General features: G+C 42.5%; 1 long non-coding RNA gene across 1 annotated transcript; it reads right to left on the bottom strand.

Annotated features, from left to right (window-relative positions):
* Nucleotides 1-1,213: 1,213 nt before the first annotated feature.
* Nucleotides 1,214-14,500, bottom strand: LOC116273758. The gene is made up of 3 exons (XR_004182137.1): nt 13,768-14,500; nt 2,678-2,969; nt 1,214-1,985 (listed from the first exon to the last, which is right to left on the bottom strand). It is a non-coding gene; the product is annotated as an uncharacterized LOC116273758 (long non-coding RNA).
* Between the last annotated feature and the right edge of the window lie 992 nt (nt 14,501-15,492).

Here is a 15,492-nt window from a genome sequence, read left to right as displayed (position 1 = left end):
TTGGAAGCTTCTGTCAGGCTAGGTCTACATGCATTCCATCTGTCTAGCTTCTTCAGGTTCATTCCCTTGTATGTTACTTTACTTAGCTTTTAATGCTTATATTTGTTGGGTGCTTGCCATGTTAAACCCTTTACACAGAATGTCTCATTTAATTCTCACAGCAGCCCTGTGACGTACATGCTACTATTATGTCCATGTTGCATATGGGAAAACTGAAGCTTGAGAAGCTAAAGGGTTAGCCCAGTGAAAGTGAGGCCCTTTCGGCAGTCTCTTTGCATGTCCTTCGTCTGTTCAGCCCAGCATGCCTTGCGCTTGCTGTCTTTGCCGCAAGTTTCCATTTGATAAAGTAGCCTTTCTTCTCATTCCCTTCTAGGGCCAGACTAGCTTCATGGAACCTAAAATTCATGGATTTTCTAGCATCATTCTTAACACATTTCAGAGGTGCCTGGGATCTGCCCTGGACAAACTTCCTGGAATTAGAAGGACTGGCTGCTGGTCCTGGGAAACAATTTCCGGAAAGAGGAGATACTGGGAACACATTGAAAAAAAAAAAAAAAAATTGGGAATATATGGCTTGGGCGAGACATTTCAAATATCACCCCTCCATGCCGTCAACAGGCAATGACTTAGTCCCAGCTGTCTAGTTATTTACCAAAGGAAGTCTGCTGCAGGTAGGCACACTGGAGACTTTCTTCTGTGGGCCTTTCATTGCCAGGAGGCACCCAGAGAATGTACAGGTTACAAGCCCCATCACCTCAAGCCAACTTGCAGAGGGAGAGCTGAATAGAGCTCTCTTTGGAGGCCAAGCCAGGATTACAGTAATTGCAGGCCGGCTGCCGGCTCTCTGGCGGCAGTGCCCGGTGGAGGCTGCCAGCTGGCCTTGCTAATTACCTGTCGCCCAGGATAGGGAGGAGAACACGAGAAAGGACTGACGAGGCCCAGACAGAAGGCACTGGAGCATGGCAGGCTGGCATCTCCAGGATCCAGGCCTCCCAGCCGGCCCCATGGCTATGGCTCTGCTGTTGCAGAGAATGACTTGGCATGTTTCTACCTTGTTCCTCCCAAACAGCTCCCTCGCGCAGACCTGCCCGTCTCCCCTTCAGAGCAATAAATCTCTCTAGTCTACAGTTTTCCCTGGGACACTACAGGAATTGCTGAGAGTGGGGTTTTGGGCAGAAGCTCAGAGAAGGCGAGAGAAAGAAACCCTTTCTAGACTAGGGCTGTTCAATTTAACATAAGCCACAAATGTAAATTTAATTTTTTTTTTGTAGCTATATTAAAAAGAAAAGGTAAAAAGAAACAGGTGATGTTAATTTCAATAATACAGGTATCTTTTATTTAGCTCAATATATCTAAAATATTATTTCAACATATAATAATGTTTTTAAAGTATTGAGATATTTTACATTATTTTCTTGGTACCAAGTTTTGAAAATTCAGTGTGTATTTTACATGTTAGAGCACATGTCCATTAGGGCTAACCCATAGCCACACAGGGCCAGTGACTACCATGTTGGCCAGCACAGCTTCAGATGCAATGGAAAATACAACTCAAAGCATACTTACTGGCTTTCTTTATCCATATTTGGGTTTTATCCCCAAACTTCCAGTCTTTCTTCTGAACTTGACGGTTGCTCTCCAAGCCTCAGATCCTTGCTCCTCCCTGTGTGGACCAAGGACAACAGCACTGACATTCACTTTGGAGCTTGGTCAAAATGCAGAATCTCAAGTTCCTGCCAGGACCTACTGCATCAGAGTCTGCATTTCACTAAGATCTCCAGGTGACTTGAATAGTCAGTTTGAGAAGTCCTGCTCTAGACTTCTCCCTCTTCCCCTTGTTCCTCCTGATTGCATTTGAACTGGTGCACCTGGTAATGCATTTCAATCATGGGCTCCTTTTTGCCTGGATTCCTTTGTCCATCTTCCAAACCTTTGGCTTTTGCCAGATGTAGATGACACATGCATTATCTGCTTCTATCTCTAGGCTGCAGAAAGGCAAAAGTGGAAATTATCAACCACAAGTGAAAATGACAACTTGTCCACCACTTATTTGATACTTGCTATGAGCCAGGCCCCATGCTCGGCACTTTGCATGCATAATCTCACAGAATTCTCACTGGGTTTTAGAACCTGGTGCATTATTACATACATTTTAGAAACAAAGCCCAGAGACTAACATCCACACACAGCTAATTTCTGGTGGAGTGAGGATGAAACCGTGGCTCTGCCTGGTTGGAAAGCCCACGTACTTTGACTAGGTTCAAATTAAAGTTGTTTTAATGTGGGTGGTGGCAAACACGGGTGTATTAGTCTGTTTCAATGCTGCTGATAAAGATATACCCGACACTGGGTAATTTATAAAGAAAAAGAGGTTTCATGGACTCAAGTTCCACGTGTCTGGGGAGGAGGCCTCACAGTCATGGTGGAAGGCAAAACACACGTCGCACATGGCAGCAGGCAGGAGGGAGTTATGCAGGGAAACTCCCCTTTATAAAACCATTAGATCTCGTGAAACTTATTTACTATCATGAGAACAGCATGGGAAAGATCCACCCCCTCCATGATTCAATTACCTCCTACCAGGTCCCTCCCACACCACGTAGGAATTGTGGGAGCTACAATTCAAAATGAGATTTGGGTGGGGACACCGCCAAGCCATATCAGTGGGGGTACTTACTCTTGTTCAGAAAGCCTTTCATTCTGATTTGTCCATTTTCCATGGTCTTCCTAACAATGGTAGCTACACACTTTGTTGTTTTTGAACATCCACCTCAGCAACCTGACCTTCTGAAGATAACTTCTCCTTCTAAGGGAAACTTGAAACCATCTCACATGAATGTCCTCAGTTTCCCTCTTCTCAGTCTCAAAATCTCCATGTGTCTGCTTTGCCTTGATTTGGCTTTGTTTCATGGCTTCCCAGGCAACCTTCTGACTTTGGAATTGCAAGCTGGCTTCAACCAGGCATTTTCCTGTGGGGGAGGAGAAATGCTGCTAAGGCTATATTAGTATTCCTGAGCCTGCCTGGCAGCTGGTGTAAATTCACTTACTGTAAGTTCACAATTCGCATTCTGATTTATATCCCAGATCTTGGGGGCATGGTTAATGTGATTCTTTAATGTGGCTTTTTAAAACCATATCTCCATGCTGGGTCAGCTTAGAGAGTTGCATATCTCCCAGAGAGATTTTGGATGCACATAGATAAAGACCCAGGTGAACACCCTGCCACGGGGCTCCAGCTGAGCAGTGGGCTGAACAACTTTGCTGTCATTGCTCTTTCTGTATATGGCACAGGGGCTCTCTGATAGGGCTTCTAACACGTAGAGTCTTCTATTGTCATTGGCTGGATAAACTGGTATTGCCAGCTAGATTTTAAAGTCTCTAAGGTATGGGCCACAGCCTTTGCTATATAGAAGGAATTGGACGAATGCTTCTGAATGAATACCTAGCTGCCTTAGTTTGGGTTCCCCCAGAAATGGTCTCTAAGACAAGGATTAGAGTGGAGACAGTTTGAGATTTCGGAAGGAAGGGGACATTAGGAGGCAGGTCAAGGTGAAGAGAAGGAGGGGATAAAGGTTAATAAAGGGTATGTTTTCAAGCTAGCTACTCCTGTGGGTGACCAGAGCTTAGTCCCACTGAAGAAACTCTAGGAGTCAGTGTAGAAATGTGCCTCTGAGCTATCCTGCTCCAAGCGTGAGGGGGCTAGGATATTTATACACCAACTCCTATTAGTAATTGGTTGAGGGCTACTCTCAGGGCCTTCTGTCAGGAAGAGAAAACTCCCAGGCAAAGAAATAGAGGTGCCAGCAGTTGGAAGTCAGGCCAGTATGCACAAAAGTGGTAAGAATGAGGGGTACAGGAGGGTCCTGACAATGTCTGCCATGGCAGACTAGATTAATAAACCTCTTGCCATAACCAAGTCAAGAGGGAATAAGGTAGCTCTTGCCCTTTGATACCTAGCTCTTGAATTCCTTTCAGTCATTTCTGGTGTTCATTTTTAACCAGGTATCACTCGTATTAAAATGTTGGAATGAGCTGAGTCACAGGCAGTTGGCCTAGATGGCAACTTGTTCCAGACCCTGACCTACAAATGCCTTTGGATAGATCCCTGGAAAGGCATGGCTCCAAATCCCTCTCTCTTGGTTTCTGTTGGCTGGCTGGTAGGCATAGCAGTTAAGTCAGGCTCTATGTGAATGTTGGGATCCTGTCCCTCTCCTGTCCCATGTGTTCCAACTTGACCAGTCAAGACTGGCTGGGCAGACACACAATCCAACTCAAAAATACCAGCATTAATCAGTTTCTTGGTATCTCTGTTTTGGGGGCAGAAATGACTTCTGGGGAAAGGAATCTATCCTGGGGGAAGGAGGGGAGAAGAAATTTCTATTATCTGTCTACACCTGTCTATATACACTATGTATCTATCTATCTATCTATCTATCTATCTATCTATCTATCTATCTATCTATCTATCTATCCATCCATCTATCTTATCATGCTGCTGATAAAGACATACCCAAGGCTGAGAAATCTATAAAAGAAAGAATTTTAACTGGAATTAAAGTTTCACATGGCTGCGGAAGCCTCATAATCATGACGGAAGGCAAGGAGGAGCAAGTCACATCTTACATGGATGGTGGCTGGTAAAAAATGAGAGAGCTTGTGCAGGGGAATGCCTTTTTTCAAAACCATCAGATCTTGTGAGGCTTATTCACTATCACGATAACGGCACATGAAAGACTTGCCTCCATGATTCAGTTCCCTCCAACCAGGTCCCTCCCACAACACGTGAGAATTCAAGATGAGATTTGGGTGGGGACACAGCCAAACCATCTATCTATGTCTATTATCTGTCTGTCTGTCTGTCTGTCTATCTATCTATCTATCTATCTATCTATCTATCTATCTATCTATCTATCTATCTATTATCTATCTATTATCTATCTATCATCTATTATCTATCTATCTATCTATCTATCTATCTATCTATCTATCTATCTAAGTTTAGAAGGGACATTGCAGAGCAAGGATGGGAGAAATATGTGTCCTGTCAGTGGTGGAGAAATCCCATAGGATGGGAGGATTTGACAGTTTCAAAGGTTGACACCTCATTTTGCCAAAATCAGTCTAGATGGGTCTCAATTTGGGTCAGTTTTCTTTCTAAAATGTTGATATTAATATCACCCTGTGAATACATTCCATACACTCCAAGGCCTTTTAATCTTTTTAGTATTCTATGCATTCAAAGGAAGAGAGAGAGAGAAAAGAGGGAAAGAAAAGATAAGAGATAGAAAGGGTAAAATTGAAGTTCTGATGAAAATGCAAACGTGGCACATCCCTTTAAAAGAGAATGAGGCAGCAGGTTCATTGGTTTTCCACAGTGCCACAGAGCTCCAGGCCTTTGTTCATTCATAACTCTTCAGAAACAAGATTCTTTTATTGGAGTGAACTGTTCCTCACTGGATGGATCTCAAATTCCAAGCCAAGTGAATGTGACTGTAGGGGAAAGAGTGTTCACTGCAGAAGAATGAACAGCCCAGTGCAAACCAAGGAGGCTCAGGACATCATTGATTTAATATTTTGTCAACTGTACTGACTTAACTAGGCAGAAGAGATCCCTTCCCTTATCATTCTGAATCAAGGGCTTGAAGTCAGTTCATTAATTCACTTTTTCACTCCTTCATTTATTCATTCATTCAGTATTTATTGAGCATCTACTCCATTATGGATTTAGTGATGAATAACAAAGCCAGGTTGCCTGCCTTTGTAGAGTTTATATTCTAGTGGTGGTGGGAAATAGGAAATAAGGAAGTTAAATAAATGCGGTAATTTCAGATTGTGGCAGGTGCTATGAAGAGAATAAAACAATGGTGCAGTAGATGTTAATCAGTCAGGGTGGTATGTTATATAAAGTGGTGTTCTCATGATCTATTACTGTGTAACAGATCACTTCAAAACTTAATGGTCAAAACAAACATCGCTGCTCCATGGAGTGTCAGCTAGGGAGGCTCAGCTAGGGCTGGCTCATTCACGTGGCTGGCAAGTTGGTCCTGGTTGTGAACTGAGAACTCAACCTGGACTGCCTGACACCCATGGGTTTTAGTACTTTCCATGTGGTTGCTTGAGCTTCTTTACAGCGTGATTGTTGGGTTCTAAGAGTTAGTATTCCAAGAGACAAAGTGGAAGCTGCAAAGCTTGATATAATCTAGACTTGAAAGTCTCTATACTTCACTTTTGCTGCGTGTGATTGTTCGAACGAGTCACTGAGGCCAGCCTAGATTAATGGAGAGGGGAACAGACTCCACAGGTGGTCTGGAGGATCTCTCTGAGGAGATGATTTTGAAACTATTAATATATCTTGAAGAATGACTTAAGTACCAACTAGGTAAAAAGCACTAGGTAGAGCTTCTAGGCAGAAAGAACAGCAAATGCCAAGGCCATGAGGAAGAAAAGAACATGGCACGACTGCAGGACGGTTTGTTGAAAGGCCACTATGACTGCAGCACTGTGGGCTGGAGAAGCTTAGTGGTAGACGGAGTTGAAAAGATAAGCAGTGGCCGGGTGACGTAGCCCACATTAAGGAGTGCAGATTTTATTCTAAGTGTGGTGAGAAGCCCTTCAAGGATTTTTAAACAGGAGTGACATGATCTAATTTACTTTTGAGACTTTACATTGACAGCTGTATTAGCTTGCTAGGGTTTCCATAAAAAAATACTACAAACTGGGTGGCTTAAACAACAGAAATTTATTTTCTCATAGTCTGAAAGTTGGAAGTCCAAGATCAAGGTGTCGGCAAATATGATTTCTTGGGGCCTGTCTCCTTGCCTTGCAGATGGTCATCTTCTCACTGTGTCCTCACATGATCTTTTCTCTGTGTGCATGCATCCCTGGATGTCTTTGTGTGTGTCAAAATCCCTCTGATCAATATGCTGGCTGCTATTTGAGAGGGCCATCCTCTGGTCAGCCTGGCTCTGGAATATTTCTGCACAATCTAATCACTGGATGCAATGGTGCATAAAGTGGTCCATCTGTCTAAAGGGGTGTATTAGTCAGTTTTCACGTTGTTCATAAAGGCATACCTGAGACTGGGCAATTTACAAAAGAAAGAGGTTTAATTGGACTCACAGTTCCACGTGGCTGGGGAGGGCTCACAATCATGGCAGAAAGCAAGGAAGAGCAAGTCACATCTTAAGTGGATGATGGCAAGTAAAGAGAGCTTGTGGAGGGAAATTTCCCTTTTTAAAAACCATCAGGTCTCATGAGGCTTATTCACTATCACAAGAACAGCACAGGAAAGACTTGCCCCCATGATTCAATTACCTCCCATTGGGCACCTCCCATAACACGTCGGAATTCGAAATGAGATTTGGGTGGGGACACAGCCAAACCATATCAAGGGGCTAAAGAAAAAAATGTATCTTATTTTAACCTCCACTTTATACTTTCCCTATCCTCATGCAATGGAAGATTTGCCAATTACTACCAAGGGAGTTAAAAACTTGAAAGCAGCAAAAGAGGAGTATTTTTGATGTTCAGGCTTTCTTAAGCAAGGCCACATTGTGCTCAGAATAAATTACACAAGACAGAAGGAGAGAAAAGTTATAGGCTAAATACTATTTAACTAGTAGGGGTGAGGTTGGGAAGACAGAGTTGGAAGAACAACGTCATCAGGATCTTAGGGAGTGAAGTTTCTCTGGCACACACACAAGGCAGAATTTTGGTGGTATAAAATATGTCCAAAAGTGTTTGGGGGTCCTCCTAATTTCCACCCCTGACTTGAGTGTGGGGCTGGACTTAGTAATTTACTTCTAACCAATAGATATAATGGGACTGATCATTTATGACTTCCAAGACTAGATCATAAGACACATTTAAGCTTCCTTCTTTCTTACATCACTCATTCTGGGAAAAGCCAGGTGCCATGTCATGAGGATACACCACGGAGAGGCCACATGGTGAGATATTGAGGCCTTCCACCAACAGCCATGTGCTTCTCCTGCCCCAGTCAAACCTTCAGTTGACCATAGACCCAGCTGGCATCTTGACTGCATCTACATGAGAGACCCTAAGCCAGAGCCCAGCTATGTCTCAAATTCCTAATCCACAGAAATTGTGGAGATAGTAAATATTTTTTTGTGTTAAACCACTAAATTGTAGGGGTAATTTTTTGTGCTACAATAGATAATTATTTGATTATTAGTGGGGGTGGGGAGATAGAACAGGAAGACTCCATCATGAAGATTTTAGGAAGCAAAATTGCTCTAGCACGTGACGTATAACAGGGATCAACATTTCTTGATCCCTGTTACCAAATTGAAACACAATGATGGGGATACTCTACAGTATTAGCTACAGAAGTCTCATGGAACCAGAATTTCTGGGTCAAAAGATAACTCAGAGGGTTGAAAAATCTTCATTTTTTCCCCTAATGGGTAGGGAAACCTAGGTTGAGAAAATATAAGTGATTTTCCTGAAGTTCTTTTATCCAGTTTGGAGGACTCCTGGTTTAAGTTGGAGGCAACAGGCAAATTCTGCAAAGTTATTGATATCTGGAATTTCCAGCTGGCCTAGGTAATAATGTTTTCTGCACATCCCCAATATTGAGGGCTCACAAACATATTTACAATACCCAGGAGGCAAAGCTATCTGTGGAATTACAATCCAATATCAATATGTAAAACCGATTTAAGTTGCAATCTTTCCTTAAGCAAGTTGTAAGTCTCCAAGACATAGAAAGTGTTGACTCCTATTCAGCGGCTTCATGTAAACAATTTGCTCGCCATCTGACAACTCGAGCCTTCAATAGGCTCTGGAATGCAAAGACTGGTTAAGGAAAACCTCTAGACTGGAGATGTCCCGTGGAGATTCCCCAGCTATTAAGCTTATTCTTCAGCTATTGAGAAGATTGCTTTTCTGAAACAATAATTTTTTGCCATTACTTTTAATGGCAAAAACTACAATTACTTTTACACCAACCTAATAATAAGGGTTGGTCTGACTTTATGGAGTCCTGGATCATTTCAATTTGATGATGTTCAGACTTTCTTAAGTTCCATGCCTTAAGCACTTTTTTTGAGCAAGCAAATAGACACCTTTATACCAATTTGATACCCAGAAATACTCAGGTAGAAGCTTCTTCAAAGATCTGCTCTGCTTTCTCTCCATCACCGTCTTTTTATAAGTAGTAACCTGGAGATCTATAAACTTGGCTTTTGTACATCACTGTGCACAACCCAGCTTCTGTCCTCCTCTCTCACTCAATCAGGTACCACTGTGCCCCTCGATCACTCCACCCCAGACACACAGACCTCTCTTTTGTTCCTAAAATAAGACCGGTTCTTTCCCATCTGAGAGCTTTTCCATCTGCTTTTCTTTCCATCTGGAATATTCTCACCTCATGGCTCATAGAATGACAGTGTAATGCTCAGTGTTTCAATGTTCACGTCTCAATTCAAATGCCCCCACCTCTTAAAGAAGCCTTTCCTGTGTGGGTACCCCTCCCCTTCCCATCTGTGACAGTCAGTTGTATGTGTCAGCATGGCTAGGCTATAGCCCCCAGTTATTCAATGGAGCACTAGTCTAGGTGTTGCTGGGAAGGTATTTTGTGGGTATGATTAAAGTCCATCATCTTTCAGTAAGGAAAATTATTCTCCACAGTCTGGGTGGACCTGACCCAATCAGCTGAAAGGTCTTAAAAATAGAATTGAGGTTTCTCTGAGGAGGATGAAATTCTGTCTTTCAACAGCAGATTCAGTTGTGCTCAAGATTTCCAGCCCATCCTTCCTGATGGCCAGTTCTACAGATTTTAGACTGGCCTAGCCAGCCCCTATACCTGCTCGAGACAATTCTTCACAATAAATCTCTGAATATATTCCACTGGTTCTTTTTCTGTGGTGGAGCCCTGTGTGATATAGCACTCCAGTTACTCCATTTATTTTCTTAGTGCTTGGGTTGCCCGAGTTAGCTAGTAAAAATACAATATTGCAGCTAGCATGCAATATTTGGGATGTACACATACTAAAAAAATTTGATGTTTATTTGAAATTCAGATTTAACTGCATATCCTGTATTTCAGGGGTTCCCAACTCCCCATAAGGAACTGGGTCACACAGCAGGAGGTGAACAGCAGGTGAGAGAGCAAAGCTCCATTTGTGTTTGCAGCCACTCCCCATTGCTCGCATTATCACCTGAGCTCTGCCTCCTGTCAGATCAGCAGCAGCATTAGATTCTCATAGGAGTGCAAACCCTATTGAGAACTACGTATGTGAGGGATCTAAGTTGCAAGCTCCTTATGAGAATCTAATGCCTGATGATCTGTCACTGTCTCCTATCACCTCAGATGGGATTGTCTAGTTGCAGGAAAACAAGCTTACGGTTCCCACTGATTCGCATTATGGTGAGTTGTAGAATGTACAATGTAATAATAATAGAAATAAAGTGCACAATAACTGTAATGCACTTGAATGATCCCAAAACCATCCCCCCAAGGCCCCGCCCTTGGTCTGTGGAAAAATTGTCTTCCACAAAACTGCTCCCTGGTGCCAAAAAGTTTGGGGACTGCTGCTGTATTTGATCTGGTGACCCTACTTAGTATTTATCACAATTTTAACTTACATTATTATTATTATTATTATTATTATTATTATTGCCACCCAGGGTGGAGTGCAGTGGCATGATCTCGGCTCACTGCAACCTCTGCCTCCTGAGTTCAAGCAATTCTCATGCCTCAGCCTACCAAGTAGCTGAGATTACAGGCGTGTGCCACCACACCTAGCTAATTTTTTGTATTTTTGGTAGAGGAAGGGGTTTCACCATGTTGGCCAGGCTGGTCTCGAACTCCTGGCCTTAAGTAATCCACCCGTCTCGGCCTCCCAAAGTGCTGGGATTACAGGCGTGAGCCACCATGCCCAGCCTGAACTTACCTTACTTCTTGATATGCTTACTTATATATTGTCCATCTCCCCATCTAGTCTGGAGGTTCCATGAGGATGGGGACCTTATATGTCAATTTTATGGCTATATCCCATTTCCTGAAACAGTGTCTGGAAACGAATAGGTCTTTAGTAGATATTTATTAAGTGAATTAATAAATGAATATATTATGTCACCTGTACGGTTATGCTTTCTGTCTTGAGAGGCCCAAATCACCCTCCACATGTAGAAATTGGGTTTCTATTTTTCAACAGTTGAATCAGTGCTTCCAACGATGGCATCCAAGTGTGTGGTCTGTTGGCTAAGGGTTCCCTTTCTCACATTGCTGTTGTTGTCTGCCCAGGAGAGTGTTGGTTTGTGTGATTATGTGACTATTTTAGGAGGTCATTTCTCTTATTATTTTGTAAAAATGAACAGAAAATGGAAAAACAAAAGTGCTGATAGTGGTGACAAGATTCTTGTCTCATAAACTTAGTATAATCACACCACAAAATAAATCACAAGACAAGCCAAATGCAGCAAATCTTCAGCCCTGATCAGAAGCACACAGAACTCAGGCTGCCTGGCTGTAGAATCATGCAAGGAGAAAAAGGAGCAATAATAAGAACCTGCATGAAGTCCTAAGGCTCCGTCGCTGAGGACTGGTTAGAGTGGAATTAGGAATTTTTTTCTTTTAGCATCTGGAGGCAGAAATCACTTTTAACAAGTGAATCTATTGTTTGATTTGGGGCATTGGCTTTTTGTTCTGCCTGTAATTTAAGCCTCAGCTCAAGTGTCACCTCTTCCCTGAAGGCTTTCCAGCTCCTTTTCCCTCAGCCCCACCCCTGAGAACCATTTTTTTTTTGTTCTCTTCCTCGTGCTCCCAGGAGTGTGTGGTTTGAAACCATTTTAAGTATGTGTTTTCACTCTCCTTTTAATTTTACTCACCTACTATAATTATCTCCTCCTTTAAATAGCAAATTCCTTGAAAATAGGAAATGCTTTACACCCCCTTCCTGCAAATACCCCAAACTCCATTATAGGGAGCTCGGTGCTAGTGTGGAAGTTAATGTGGACTTGATGTTAAAAGCCTGGGTTTGGAACCCAGCTCTGCCCTTTGAAAACTGTGTGTCCTTTGATATATAATTACATTCCTCTCCACAGCTCAGTTTCCTCATCTGTCAAATGGGAACACAACTATCTGCTGAGAGGTTTACATGGGTTACTATTGGGGAACAATTATTGGAACTGTAAAATGCCAGGACCATGGAAAGTCTTGATGTCAGTCTAAGCGGAAACAATAATCAAAAATGTTGGTTGAATGAATGTCTTTTTTAGCTCGAAATCTCAAGAGTTGAAAAAGAATATCAAGATATCTCTATATAAGAATACAGAATTTTTATATAGGCAGGAATGCCTCTGGATTCTGATGGAATAGGCCCCTCCCCTCTACTCTCACTCTTCTACCAAGTGGGATCGAATATATCTGCTCCTGAACAAATTCTGTCCTGACCTGGCCCAATGCCTTAAGCCTTCACCATATCTCCTGTAGGCTGCCACATTCTGTTCATTGCCTCTGGGCTGAAATCAGTGGGCCTCCAGACAGGCTTAGTAGGTCAAGTTGGGGTGAAGAAAAAGCAATGCATTTGGGGCCTGCCAGCAAAGCCTTCTACAGCCCTGCTACCTACCACCTACTTGATCCCCCACCTCAACATTCAACCTTTCTTAGCGTCTCAGTTTTCTCATCTAGGAGTCATGCATGATAAGCATGCACTCCCTCATAAGATTACTAAGGCATAGTTTCTCAACCTCAGCACTATGAACATTCTGGTTAGATAATTCTGTGTGTGTGTGTGTGTGTGTGTGTGTGTGTGTGTGTAGGGGGAGTACCCTGTACATTGCAAGATGTTTATCGGCATCTCTATTCTCCAGCTACTAGATGCCAGTAGCACCTTCTACCAGTTGTGACAATCAAAAACATCTCCAAATATTCCCCGGGAAACAAAATTGCCCATAGTCAGGAAACACTGCAGTAAGGATTAAACTCAGTAATTCCTATGTGAGCCTTTGTAAATTTGAGAGCCCAATTCAAGTGTTAGTTTTAATTATTTTGCTCTGATTTCAGAGAAAATTAACTTTCCCTCTTCTTTGAGTCCTTAGCTCTTAAAAAATAAAAACAGATAGCAATAATTGAATACTTGTGATGTGGTAGGCTCTGGTATTGTCTTATTTTGCACATAAGAAAACTAAGCCTCTGAGTGGCATGCCCAAGAATACAGGAGTAAGTAGTCAAGGCAAAATTTGAACCACAATATATGTCCAATGAGTCTAAACCCATGCTCTCAACTTGCATTTGTTATTTATTGCTGTATAACAAATTATCACAACTTAGCAGCTTAAAAGAGCATACATTTGTTTTCTCGCTGTATCTGTAGGTAAAGAATCTGGGCACAACTTAGGAGGTCCTTTGAATAACTACAATGAAGGTTTTGGCCAGGACTGAGGTCTCATTTGAATGCTTGGCTGGGGAAAGAGCTACTTTCCAGTTCACATGGCTGTTGGCAGAATCCAGTTGTTTTTAGGTTATCAGACAGAGCCTCAGGTCCCTACTTGCTGTCAGTTGGAGGTCACTCTCAGTTCCTTGCCAGATGAGCCTCACTGTAGAATAGCTCACAACATGGCAATTTGCTTCATTATGTCTAGCAAAGGAGAGAGACTGTTAGCAATATGGACATTGCCATTTTATGTAACATAATCATGGAAGTGACATGTTATCTATCACCTTTGCTATATTCTATTAGTTAAAAGCAAGTTGCTTGGCCAACCCACTGTCACACAGTGGGATCACAGGGGCATACATACCAGGAGATGAGGATCCTTGAGGCCATCTAAGAGTCAGCCAACCACTCCATGCTGTCCTGCCTCCTGCTTAGTCCACTTATTACAGATGAGTAAGCCTGTTTCAGCTACTAGCCCAAGTGCTGTTTTTAGGGTTTTGTTTTTGCTTTGAAGATTATCTCCATCTTCTCAGGCTGCAATAACAGAATACCATAGACTGAATAGCTTAAACAACAGACAATTCTTTCTCACATTTCTGGAGGCTGGGAGATCCAAGATCTGGTGCCTACTGATTCATTTTTCTGATGAGGACTCTCTTTTTGGCTTGCATACAGACACCTTCTTGCTGTGTCTTCAGACAGCAGAGAGAGAGAGAGAGAGAGAGAGAGAGAGAGATCTCACCCTTTCTCCTCTTATAAAGCCACAAATCCTGTGATGAGGGTTCCATGCTCATGACCTCATATAAATCTAATTATCTCCCAAAGGTCCCATCCCCAAATACCAGAGAGAGAGATGTTGATTCTTCTAGAATAGGAGATACACACACACACACACACACACACACACATATCAGGGTCTTGCTCTGTCACCCAGGTTGGAGTGCAGTGGCATGATCACTGCTCACCGCAACCTCAACCTTCCTGGCTCAGGAAATCCTTCCCACTTCAGCCTCCTGAGTAGCTGGGACTACAAATATGTGCCACCATGCCTGGCTAATTTTTATATTTTTTGTAGAGATGGGATTTTGCCATGTTTTCCAGGCTGGTCTCGAACTTTTGAGCTCAAGTGATCTACTTACCTTAGCCTCTCAAAGTGCTAGGATTACAGGTGTGAGCCACCCCTCCCAGCCTGGAATAAGCATCTCTTTTATATACCTGTCTTGGAACCTAAGCCAAGGCTTGGTACTTCGTAGGTATCAGAAAATGTAGGCTGAGTGAATGAAAAACACATGCATAGGAACAGAGGAAAAAGTTCCAAGAGATTGGGCCCCAGGACTGGTAAACATTAATGGGGGTTGGGGAGTCACTCTGAAATAAGGAAAATGGAAGTCTGCCTGAGTAGAGCAATATGACAGAAACATGGGCTTTGATATTCAGTAAAGTAGACTGTTGAATCAATCTCTGCAAGCATCATTTTCTCTCTTACAAGTGGGAATATTGTTGATACCTACCTCAAAGTGGTGTTGTGAGGACTGGAGAAGGTAATGCATGAAAGCCCCTAACATAATTTATGTTTAGATCAGTGGTTGGCAAAATCTGTATTAGTCTCCTTTGCTGCTATAACAAATGGCCACAAACACAGTGGGCTTAAAACAATGTAAATTTATTATCCTATAGTTCTGGAATCAAAATACTGGGCTAAAATGAAGGTGTCAGTCTATCTTCCTTTTGGAGGCTCTAGGGGAAAATCTGCTTCCTTGCTTTGTCCAGCTTCTAGAGACTGCCTGTATTCCTTGGTTGTGGCCCCTTCCTCCAGCTTCAAAGCCAGAAGTGTGGCATCTTCTCTTTTCTCTGACCTTAGCTTCCATCCTTACATTTTTCTCTCTGATTCTGATGCTTCTGCTTATCTCTCAAAAGTACTCTTCTGATTACATTGGGCCCACCAGGATAACTTCCCCATCTCAAGATCCTCAACCTAATCACATCTGCAGAATTCCTTTTACAGTGGAAAGTAATATATTCACAGGTTCTAGGGATTAGGATGTGGACATTTTGGAGGGCCATTATTATTATTATTATTTTAATTTAA

This window comes from Papio anubis, chromosome 2, assembly GCF_008728515.1.
Source record: "Papio anubis isolate 15944 chromosome 2, Panubis1.0, whole genome shotgun sequence".
In the NCBI taxonomy this organism is placed as follows: Eukaryota; Metazoa; Chordata; class Mammalia; order Primates; family Cercopithecidae; genus Papio; species Papio anubis.
Note: the sequence above shows the minus strand (reverse complement) of the source record. Positions and strands in the feature narration are given on the sequence as shown.